We start from the raw sequence: 12,269 nt of genomic DNA, 5'->3' as shown, positions 1-12,269 counted from the left end.
ATTTAAAATTTTATTATCGTTGCACAAGACACCACGGATGTTTCTGGGAAGTTTAGATTTACGACGCAACGCCGCATAACAATATGCAATCCACGAGTATATGGCGCACAGTCATGCGGCAGTTGCATCGTGCGCATAGGGGTGCGTGTCCTCTTGTCATCAGGTACTCGTGTGTCCTATCCGCAATCGACAGAGGACTACTTTCTCAAGCCGAGATTTTCTACATGAGGAGTCCCATGGTAACACAGAATCTTTAATCTGCCGGAGTTTATTATCTACGGTAGCCATCCAGTCACCTTGCTACTTTGATCTTAGAGATTGCTTTAAATAATTAGTAAAATCAGAAGTAGCAACTAGGGTGGTGAAAGGAGGTTGATTGCGTGCGTCTTTGGCAGCGGAATCTGCATGTTCATTACCTAGAATCCCTACATGGCTAGTGACCCAGCAAAAACTTACTTCTGTGTTGCGATTATTCAACTCAGCGATTGCGTTGTAAATTTCAATGACGATAGGATGTTTGGAATAAACATTTTTTAAGGCTTGGAGAGCACTACACGAGTCACTGCAAATAAGGATTTTTCTATATTTAGGGTTAATGATATTTAGAGCCTTATTTATAGCGTAAAGTTCAGCGGTAAACACACTCGTAATACCGGGTAGACCAAACATATAAGTTCTTTCATTGACAACAAATGCACAACCAACGCTATCGTTTTGTTTCGATCCATCAGTGTATACCACCGCGTCTGGGTTCATCTTGGAGAGAACACACTGAAACACTTGCTGAAAAGACAATGGGTAGTGTTGATTGTTTATTGTATGTCGTAAGGTCAAAAGTAAAATTTATAAGGTTTATTCCCCGCGGTGGATATGAGCAAGGATACGTTGGAAAGAATGACGGTGTGTCAATATTTATATGCTCAGCAGACGTCGGGTACGGACACCTAAAGGGTACAGTACGACGTGGATGGTCCTCATATTTTCCTAAATTAGGATTTCTAAAGACCGAGTCAAAAGCCGGGTGATTTGGCTGTCCTTTGAGACGAGCAAAATAAGATAATAAAAGATGGACTCGTCTATCCCAAAGTGATGATTGACCACAGTCTACAAGTAAGATTGCGACAGGACTTGACCTAACGCGCCTGTGCCAAGCCGAAGGAAAGCATGATGTACACCATCCAGTATTTTAAGCACGGTTTGAAGAGCTGAAGCGTAGGCGACACAACCATAATCTAAACGGGAACGAACAAGGGAATAGTAAAAACATAACATACATGACCGATCGGCTCCTCAAGTGGTGTTACTAAGGACCCGCATCATATCTAAAAGTTTGGAACATTCTGTTTTTAATTTTTTTATATGTTTGACACAAGTAAGCGGCTATCAAAAAATAAACCTAAAAACCTGACGTAAGGAGATATAGCAATAAGCTCTCCGTTCAGAAAAAACTTGCGGAATAGAAGGGTTTCATAGCCGAGAAAAGACTACACATTTTGTTTTTTCGGATGAAAATGTGAAACCAGTAATCCTGGACCAAGCTTCAAGGTGAGATATAGTGTTCTGTAGTAGTCTCCTGCTGTGGGTGTTGAACGGCTCGCAATGTAAATAGCAAAATCGTCAACAAATAGAGAACATGAGACAGGAGCCTGCACACAGTTGGTAATACTGTTTATCGCTACAGAAAATTAGGTGGCACTTAATGCACTACCTTGAGACACTCCATTCTCCAAGATGACATTACCTGAGAGCGAATCGTCTACACGAACACGAAATGTTTGGTGATTTAAGAATCCTCGAATAAAGGCAAGCATATTGCCCTTGATTTCCCATTCTTTGAGGGTGTTAAGAATACCCCGTCGCCAGGCCGTGTCGTACGCCTTTTTTATATCAAAGAAGATTGCTAAGAGGTGCTGGCGGTTTAGGAAAGCGTTTTGTATGGCTGTTTCCATTGACACTAAATGGTCAATGGAAGATCGTCCTTGTCGGAAACCACATTGTTCTGGAGATAGAAAGACATGTCTCTCCAAGTACCATGTAAGCCTGCGGTTTACCATTCTCTCCATTATTTTACACAAAACGCTTGTTAAAGAGAGGTAGCTTGAGGGGTTGGTTTTGTTTTTACCAGGTTTTAGTACTAGTATAATAGATGCTTCTGACCGGCTGGGTGGGAAGACTTGTTCCGAGAATAAACCATTGTAAATATTCAAAAGATGTTGTAGTGCCGAATTAAGAAGGCGTGAAAGCATGGCAAGGCGAATGTTGTCCTCTTACGAGTAATGACTCGTAAGAGGTTAAATACGAGTTGATTAATGAATCAAAATAATGTTTTACTAAATTTTCCTAGATACTCGTTTGAGATTAACGGTATCATGTTTTACCTTTCTAGCAATGTAGGTAGTTGCTGAATCAGAGATGTCAAAAGCGGTTTGAATATACTGAACGACTCAAGAAAAATGCAAAAAACTTTAAGGACACGTGCTACTAGAGAAAATAAAGAAAAAAGTTCATATATATATATATATATATATATATATATAGGTTGGGAAACGCTTCGTTAGTCAGTGTCGGCCGGCAGAAAGATTTCGCCCTGATTTCGTACCATCGGTAATATCAAGCCGAATTGCAATTCTTGGGATCCAAATCAACGGGTAAATTTAGTAGTTTTATATGAAATTTGATCTGGAAACCTGAAAAATAGGTCCTCTAGTTCTGTATTTTTCAAAAAATCTGGAGTAAAAGACTACAGATCGGGGTCGAAAACACATTCTTTTGTTCGGGGTAAAATATTTCGTTAAACGGGTAATCATCCTCATCTCATAGGCCGACGGGCGAGGTCGCTCATCGTTCACTAGTTAAACAAATTGCAACGTAGAAATTAGGAATAGATAATAAATAAAAATGGGTGATAAACGCGTAAATGTTTTAAACAAAATTTGTAGAAAATTTTATTTGAGAGTACAACGATATGAATAAAGTCTACAGAAACTAAATACTAACATAAGAATTTTGAAGTTTAAGAAAGAAAAATCATCAAAATGTGACAGTTGTCTTTAAAACTTATAAAATATGAATTTTATCTCAATTTTTTTGAAATAGCTTATATAAGTTGGTAACGTAAACGGTACCAGAAGAATTTCTTATTGCACCAGTTTAACGCAAATTAAAGTACGGTATGACAAATACTTTGAAAATATAAACTCCATCCTTTTAATTTTTTACACGTGTGTATATTTTAGTATCAATTGCGGTTTGGAGGGAGGAAAACATGGATTGTTAGAAAGGATCTAAGTAAGATAAAATGATGGATAACATCTTTTGTTATTTCCTGGCAAACATAACTTACGCAGAATTAAAGCGTAGGAGTTGTGAGAACGCGCTTCGCTGCGCACAGTAAATAGACTCCTCTTAAATCATCACTAATATATAAAGTTACGACACTAATATTCATATAAAGTTAGCTTACGGCTTTACAAATAAACATACAATACTTTTACTTTTCCGAGAAATATACGGCTCGTAATATATGACTAGGGAATGTACAGTGATCATGTCAAAAATGGGGTATCGGGTTTTTTGCAAATCATTACGTTTTAGTGTCCGTCTAGTTAATATAGACCAAACAAACCATTACGTTTGTACATATACTATCGCATTGCTTTTGAACATATATCTCAGGATCGACTGAAGCGATTCTCTTCAAATTTAGCTCAAATATTTCTATATACGGGGCAACAATCGTATTAATCTTCTAAATTCATTAGGGGGTCGGAGAGGAATCGCTTAAAAACCAATTTCGATCTAACAGAGGTATTTTAGAAAAACATTTTTAAACTTACCTTCAATGCATATACAAATAACCGAAAACAGCTTTTTTCGAAAAATCAGCCCCCATCTCTTAAAGCTGAAATATGTCAGTTTTGTTGTTTTGCTATATTTCCCTTTTGTTTAAATATTTTTCGATACTTGTTGAAAGTTTACACTTCGTATATAGAGTTATCAAGATAAGTCAAACTTTTTATTTTAAATTATAGACCCCGGACCTAAAATACAGAAAATTGTTTTTTGAAAATATCTTTTTTTTATTTTAGCCTCTATTGAAGGAGGTGTTAGATTTAGAGAAAACTCTTGTAAAGCTTAACCTATATATGAATATTTTTAGAAAACCTTTTCTTAAAATTTATTCCACACCTCTAAAAAATATATATTCTATATTTTGGCTCTTTTAATTTTCAACAATCAAACAGTTCGTTATCGAGTTCAATGCGTATGTGTGCGTCGAAGAACACTTTTCGTCTCGGATTCGGATTAAGCATCGTTAGAGGATTACAAAAATATGCAAATGGCCGCGATCGGCCGTCAGATTCACCTCAAAACGGTTGCCAAAATTAAAATTTTGTAATAATCATTACGCAATAACGGTGCAGGCTATCGATTCGGTTCAAACGCACCGATAACGTTTACTAAAACGCATAAAACATATAAATATCAATTTTGTAAATCACGTTACGACCCCAAAATGGCGGAAAAACTAACTTTCTAATAATCGGAAAAAAATTCCACAAAACCTCCAAACCCCAGATAAATAAATTATATTAACGTACGTAGCATAAGCAGAAGACTTCATAATTTTGTTTGAAACGGATCAATAATCGATTGAATAATAAGAACGTTCGTTCGAGAAATTCTTACTAGACTTTTCATAGATAATCGATTATTGTATTTTTTTTAATCGCTTAAAGCGCTATTAAAATTAAAGTAGCTTGGCACAGACTTTAATATTTCGAACGCATAATAAAAAGCGATTTTTTCCATTAATTTCATAAAAGTTATATTTTTAATTTTTCTATATTTTTAAACAACTCTTTTTTAAGTTTTTTTTTGTTCGGGATTACTAGTTTATAAATAGATTAATTTTAAATTTCCCCGGAAGAGTAAGGAAGCCTCTAAAATCAAAATGTTTGGTCATTTTGATACTTACATCTTATTTTGGTAATCAAGACTTGACCGCGCAGCGGGAAAAATCATGCAATACTTCACAAGCTTTTTCTTTTATTCATGTCTACTGTGCTCGTAATAATTATTTTATTGTAATAATCATTTTAACGTATTTTTATGAATTAATATCGACTAAAACCACTTCAATTTTTTTTTAACTTTAAAATTCAATTAAGGGGTATTTCTTTATTATTATTAATTAGCAAATTCACTCATTTTTTGACGCGATACATAATAGCACCGAACCGAATAAAGATATTTATCAATAAAATCGATCGGTGGATTAATTGAATTCTCAGATATCAACACCAAACCGCGTTCCGCTAATGATATCTTCCAAACAATACCTTCAGCAAATATACTCACACATATTAAGACAGGCGTTAATCCGATAGGCTTCCATGAAAAAATAAATTTTAAGTTTAATAAAAAGAAAAAAATAACGATATTACGAATAGCACACCTGTCATGTATTTCTCGGACGAACGACTTCAGTATTACTACAACTATTAATACCATATGAACGTACCAGAGACATGTATTTCCACTGCGGTATACTTATAGCTACATATTAAGAAGGATGTTCTTCCTGGAAAGAACTGTCTGGGGGAGGTAAGAAAGAGAAGAAGAGGAGTAGATACAACCGCCTACTTGCTATGGAGTTTATAAAGGAAGTGAGAAAATGAAGAAGGCAAACGGGCCTACAGTTTCCCACGATGTCTTTTTAACTTGTATTTCTTCTTCGTATTCTTTATTCTGATTTAACAGATGCAATGTTATTGTTGCTACCTGCCGCACTTCCGCCGACTTCCGGTCAAAAAATAATTTCAAAGGTATTTCTACCCTCCCCACCATGATAAAATAACTCATTACAACAATATAAGTTAATGATGTTTTCTTGTAAACCTCTTTTAAATTATTTCTATACTCCACTACATTGTATATTTATATATATATATATATATATATATATATATATATATATATATATATATACAAATATATAAATGAATCACGTCATCAACATTTCAACTCACTGACGTTACTATTATTTCATCTGTACCAATTTTATCTATTGTTAAAAGGGAACTATCTTTGTAAGGATCCATCTTCAACCCTCCTTATATAAACCGACATCTTTAGTTTAATTTAATCTTTTACCTTCATTTATTTTTATTTATTTAGACCAATCCTCTCAGAAGTAAATAGCTAGTAAAGCAGGACTAAAAATAACAGTCGAGAAAACAAAAATTGAATGACAAACATTCAAAGTAGAAATAAAAAAATTCTGATATGTAGATGAACTAGAAAAATGAATTTCAAAAAATCAGCAATGGAGTTTCAAAAATTTAGACAAAAGCTTACGGAATAATCAAAAATACTTCAATAAAAAATGCTTATAAAAAAAAAATCAAACATTTTTTTTGTCTTCAGTCATTTGACGGGTTTGATAAAGAGCCCTTCAAGATTCCCTATCTAGTACTAGTCGTTTCATTTTGGTATACCCCTAACAAATTGTTTTACATATTCCAAACGTTGCCTGCCTGCACAATTTTTCCCATCTACCTGTCCCTCCAGTATCGAAGCGACTATTCCCGGATGCTTTTAGACGTGGCCTATAAATCTATCTCTTCTTTTAACTATATTTTTCCAAATGTTTCTTTCTTCATCGATTTGCCGCAACACCTCTTCATTTGTCGCTTTATCCATCCGTCTGATTTTAACATTCTCCTGTAGCACCGCATTTCAAAACCTTCTAATCTTTTCTTCTCGGATACTCCGATCGTCCAAGATTCACTTCCAAATAAAGCTACTCTCCAAACAAATACTACCAAAAATATTTTTCTGACGTTTAAATTAATTTTTATGTAAGCAAATTATATTTCTGACTGAAAGCTCGTTTCGCCTGTGCCATTCGGCATTTTATATCGCCCTTGCTTCTTCCATCTTTAGTAATTCTACCTCCCAAATAAAATTCTTCCATCTTCATAGTCTTTTCTAGTCCTATTTTGACATTTGAAGTAAGCGTTGCGTTTAAAAAAAAGTCCATCATTTTAATATTTTTTCCTTTCTAGTCCCGTTTAGAAATGTATTTTATAATTGTTTTAAGGTTTACTTAATTTAAAGTGTTTAAGCGTTACTTTTACTTAAAGATAAGCATGTAAAGAGAAAATCCGTCTGTAAAACTTTTGGAAGGATAAATATGTCCATCGTAATAAGAAACGAATAAAAACGACTTCAATAATTATACTGTACTACGGAACGTTAGCTAAGATCGTTAGGAATACAGGAAAAGATATTATTAACTTAACTTTTGTAATTTTCTTAAAAGTTTTGCGTGAAAATAGTTTGAATATCTGAATTACTTCGTGTTGCCACAAAATAACGATCCGCTACTAAGTAATAATAATAACAAAGCAATAACTCCAAATCGATCGTCCATGTGACCGCGTAACCTTTTCATTAAAAAATGTCCTTCAACCGATTTTATCTGGAGAAGATTTACAACAGCACAACCGAGAAAACTTCCGCTATAAGATAAAATAAAAAACCATAAAAATCACTGTATTTGGTCGTAGTTATCGTTTAAAAAACCATAAAAGCCCGCCGAGAACCTCCTCCTTTTTAAATATAAACATTAAAATTAAAGAGCATTTAATAGGTTAAAATAAGTTTATAAGATAGAAAAAATTATGTATTTTTTTTATTTACAGTATATATTCTTAATACCTTAAAAAGAAGTACGATCTTGATAAAATAACTATATCTTTACTAGCCATGTAAATATATATATATATATATATATATATATATATATGTGTGTGTGTGTGTGATGGGGGGGGGGGGGTGCGCGTGTGTATTAAAAGATTGCTTATATAAAATAGAGTGTTTTAATAAAACTGAGGGAGTCGTAAAATTACTGATTACTGAAAAATAATTATTTTTTCTTATTTAATACGCTTAAATTTTCTCTAATTCTGTAAACTAATCCGTATTAAAATGAAAAAAAATTATTTAAAGTATATAAATTAAATTAATACAAAGTTTTTTAAATAAAAAGAACTAAGCCGTCATTTTTATTTACGATGTAATGTTGCATAATTTACACTTCCCTTACAAAATGTGAAATAGAAACCCCCTTCCTCAAACAGTTTCATTCGTCAGACAGTTTGTCATTTGTTCAAACAGTTTTCTTTTTCTAACAAAAATTATCATAGGTACTGGTGCTTCAAGGAAACGGGAAATCTTGAAAATTACATCGGCTTTGATGTCGTCCAAGACATCGACAGCAGCATTAAGTAATGTAAAAAATAGTAATTTTGGTTTAGTCCGAAAAAAAAAGAAAAATCCTGCACTCTCTACTGTAACACCCTTTTCAGGGCTCACATTTTTTTTTAGTTATAAAAGGTTGTAAATAGTTATAACCGCAAAACAAGGAAAAAGAAGAAAGAAATTTCTGCTAAACCGAAAGGCCTTCAGAAGAGGGACTGAAAGGGAATCACCCGGGAGGCGAACGCATAATATTGCAACTCTCCCGATTAATAAACTCAGTAACTTAAAAAAATTCACGGTTTAGAAAAAGATCGGAACAAAATCCCAAAGCATAATCTGTACCTGTCGCTTAAAAATAAATTGCCCGCCGTTTAATTAGAAAAATCCAGCAGCAAAGGACAAATATATATTGCACAGCACTCTGCAATAAATACAGGTATAAAACGTCCCCCGATACGCTTGCTTTGCGTTCCGTTCCTGGCTATTTAGATTTTATAAATAATCGGATCGGTGGGCGACGTGGTTTTGTTATCATAGCTTTTTACAACAGTCTGAAGGCTTCTTTTCTACATTTTCAATGAAAAATTTCGATTTCCGTTTATTTTATGACGTCGAGATCGTGTTGCGTTAATATATGAATACTGAACTTGAGGAAACAACTACGGTTGTGAAAGAAAAAACCTTCAGACCGGATGCGAACCGATATACCCTTAGACGATATCGAGACTGCTCGATACGCGGACCGTTCGGTATGCAGTCGAGTGGTATTTCTACAGTCGTATCGTTTTTTTCAAAGAATATTCCTTTAAGACTTATATTCGTTTCCAAGATGCAGATAGTCCAGGAACTCAAACCCACCGACACCGAGTACAAAAAAAAATTCTACGAATGAAAGTTTCCACAGATAATCGAGGAGGAAGTTCGTTTCCACCGGAATGGATTTTTCAATAAATAAAATGTTCATCACTGACGCAACAAAATCCTAAACGGCTACACCATTACAAAGCAACAAGATTATCGCGTGTTACGTAAGTGTAAGGCAGAAAACCCCATTTCTTTTAAGAATGAGAAACCTTACATTATGAAGTCAGCTGAAAACATTTTTTTGCGCAAAAATTACACACATTTCCTCCAGTTATTAAAACCGCCTGGTTTCAAAAAAATGGACCGACACCAAACATAGGTGAAATATTGATGGTAAATCTGTGCTAATAGTAGCAGTTTTTTTTACGGAAACGGTCATATTTTATAACTTACAATATTCCGACTTATCAGTGTGCGATTTCATCCGCGAAGGATCACTTTAAAAACAGACTGTATTGTAGACAACCTGCTAAAACAGAAGTACTGAAATACAGGTAAGAGAAAAAATCGGAAAATGCTCAAATTTACACAGAACAGTACAAAATGACACTAAGAAACTGCAGGAATGTGTGTAGGGTGATAAAGCAAACCTGCAATATGTAAACTTCAAGAAATAAATCTAGGTTATCTTAAATAAATCGGCAAAATTTTATATTATTAAATCTCACGAATAAATTTACTATCAAATATTATAATTTAATATTTATATATTAATTTTACAATGTTAAACGTATTATAATTAAATATTATATAATATCAGTAGAAGAAGAACGGACCCGGGAAGGAGAGGGATGAAGTTAACAGAAGAGGTGACGACTGGAAAATACAAGTGGGCGAAGGAGAAGGTAGGGAAAGAAATGGATGACAGCGGTGGCGTAAGGGACCTGCCGCCAGGCAGAACACCAGTCGATGATGATTATATAACATAATATAATATTAAATATATTTAAATTCCAAAATTTCCGGTTTCCCTGTGACAATCTGTACTCGGTGAATCTTTTAACCGACTATTAAAAATGATATGCGAAAAAATTTTTAAATAAAATATGTGGGTTACGTTATAAGCAGTAACTAATATTAAAAACAAAATAAACAGCATTAAAATTTGTTATCATAGCTATAAAAACATGAAATAATAACGATATACTTTTAACTCGTTAAACAAATATTTTAAATTTGACTGACGTAAACTAAATGAGTATTTTTATAGAATAATTTAAAAAAGGTTTACGATTTCTTTTCGATGTTCCATCGACAAGGTTTTTTTTTAAGTATTTAAACCTATATGAAACGGGTCAATGAACTCATAACGACAAGAAACGAACAGCAACATAAAAATAAATTATACATGAAAAGAATAAATAAAAATAAGATTAAAAGAATAACAATAAAAACAAGATAATTAAAATCTTAACCCGTTATTTAAATAAGATAATAAAAATTATAAACAAAATGTTTTCCTACAGTAACCGTATGTATAAATTTAACTCAAAATTTGTTAAAAAACATATTTTATTAAAATTTCAATAGGATATTTAATACCGTATTAGTTAAGGCTGATTTTTTAGCGTTTCAATGGAATTAACGCCATTAAAAGCAAAAAACAAAACATTTTTCAAGATTATAAAAACAAATAAAGTTCTTTCACATCGATTAACATTGAACAAACCAATTATACGTTCACTAGTTTGAAAAATACAATCGAAGTAAAAAACATAAATTTCTTTTCTTTCAAAAGTTATATCTAAAAAGCAAAAAAATTAATTATAAATTTAATTGATTCTCACCGATTTTTTTTTAACAAACCCGTAAACATACAGTTACTGTATAAAAATAAATACGTACCCATAGCTGTATGTAAATAACAAATACAGTTAAAAAATTCCTTTATTGGATGATATATACTGGATTATTGGAAATATTAATAAAAATGAATGTGAAGTTATACGTTCAGTATTTTATTTTATTTTAATTCTAAGGTTATCGATCGTCTCAAATACCGCAAAAAAGCATAAAAAATAATAAATAAAAATTATGTTAAGCTTATACGACTTTTTGGCTAAAATCCTAAAATTTTGAAATCGCCAAACTGAATTTTAATTTAATATAAGAATGTACTCGCATACTTTAACAACCAAGTCAAATCAGTCTGTTCGGAAAGTGTGAATTTTTACGTCTGTAAAAACCTAAAATTTTAAGTTAAATCACGTAATTTCTGTTTCGTATCGTTGTTATTTACAGTACGATTTCAATTTTTTGATGTATTTTATTTACATAATATTTCATATAGTTAGTATCACAACAAAGAAAATATCACAAAAAAACATAATCTTGATTTTTTATATGATATATAAATAATATACGTGTAAGTGTGCGTGCGTGTAAGGTCTGTTTGGAAAGTAATGTCATACATTTTATTGTGAAGCGGCTGTACGTTGCAGCGCACTCTATCATTCGCCAGGGGCGATGGTGGTGTGTCAACTACAGAACGAGTGCTTGCTCAGTTGTCTCCAAGCTCTCGGAGTTGAAAGACGGGCGATTTCGTAAACCTCTGTTTCGTTTCTTGTACAAGTCGCGATGCAGCGCTAACTGGAACAAAAACACGCGATTAAGTTTTGTGTGAAACTTGGCAAGTCTGCGGCGGAAAAATTTCCAACGGTTCAACATGCCTTCAGGGATGAATTTTTATTACAGATGGCACAAGGCGTTTCTGGAAGGCCCTGAAGAGGTCGACGACGAAGCCCGCGCTGGACGCCCGTCAACCTCCTCAAACGACAAAAATGTGACTCGTTGAAAGCACTTTTGCAAACAGACCGTCGAATGAGTGTTCGTTTAATGACCGACATGTTAAATATTCCAAAAACTATCGTCCACGAGATTGTGACCAAGAATTTGCACATGAGAAAAGTGTGCGGAAGCTTGTCCCAAGAATTTTAACCGACGACCAAAAATTACGCCAAGTGGAAATTTGTCAAGACATTTTGGAAACGTGTGAAAATAATCCTCACGTTTTGGACAATATTATCACGGGAGATGAAACGTGGATATTCCAGTACGACCCCGTAACGAAGCGGCAAAGTGCCGAACGGCACACGTCGGCGACCCCTCGCCCCAAGAAGGCTCGAATTAGCAAATTA

General features: G+C 33.6%; 1 protein-coding gene across 1 annotated transcript in view; it reads right to left on the bottom strand.

Moving 5' to 3' along the window:
- Positions 1 to 12,269, bottom strand: part of fng (Fringe glycosyltransferase) — a 334,450-nt gene that overhangs the window by 231,374 nt on the left and 90,807 nt on the right. The gene's annotated exons all lie outside the window — the stretch shown is intronic.

Source organism: Lycorma delicatula, chromosome 4, assembly GCF_047948215.1.
Source record: "Lycorma delicatula isolate Av1 chromosome 4, ASM4794821v1, whole genome shotgun sequence".
In the NCBI taxonomy this organism is placed as follows: domain Eukaryota; kingdom Metazoa; phylum Arthropoda; class Insecta; order Hemiptera; family Fulgoridae; genus Lycorma; species Lycorma delicatula.
The sequence above is the reverse complement of the archived record's forward strand: the minus strand, read 5'-3'. Positions and strand labels throughout refer to the sequence as shown.